The sequence below is a fragment of the Sinocyclocheilus anshuiensis genome, unplaced genomic scaffold, assembly GCF_001515605.1.
Source record: "Sinocyclocheilus anshuiensis isolate Anshui unplaced genomic scaffold, SAMN03320099.WGS_v1.1 scaffold846, whole genome shotgun sequence".
NCBI lineage: Eukaryota > Metazoa > Chordata > Actinopteri > Cypriniformes > Cyprinidae > Sinocyclocheilus > Sinocyclocheilus anshuiensis.
In genome coordinates, this window is record NW_015540906.1 from 27,759 (window position 1) to 28,180 (window position 422).

Below are 422 nucleotides of genomic sequence, written 5' to 3' on the forward strand. Positions count from 1 at the left end.
CAGTTCTGTCTTCAGACAGCGATGCTGAATTTGAAACATGTAAGTCCTTTATCGACTGCTTTTAAATCAGATAACTGATTTTGAGAGATGTCACAGTTTTGTGTTTTTTCCAGTTTTAAATCGAGTGAAAACCCCAAAGGCTAAAGTCCAGTCGCAGTCTGTGAGTAGCAGAGATGACCGGTCAGTGTTGCATCATTTGCATTAAACAAGTTCTTCTGTATATCGCCAATACTGTCGATCATCGGCTTTTATATTTCACCCCTCAGTTTGAAACGCTTCATAGTGGACTGCATGTCATCTGATGATGATTTTGTCATTGAGAGGAAGCCTCCCGTTCATAAAGGTATGATTATCTTTGAGTGTTTCACCATGAAATAAAATTGACAATTGACTTTTTTTTTTTTTTTTTTTAGAATTGCATT

General features: G+C 36.7%; 1 pseudogene; it reads left to right on the forward strand.

Annotated features, from left to right (window-relative positions):
- The window catches only part of LOC107689134 (acidic repeat-containing protein-like), an 11,483-nt pseudogene that overhangs the window by 1,876 nt on the left and 9,185 nt on the right, over positions 1–422 (forward strand).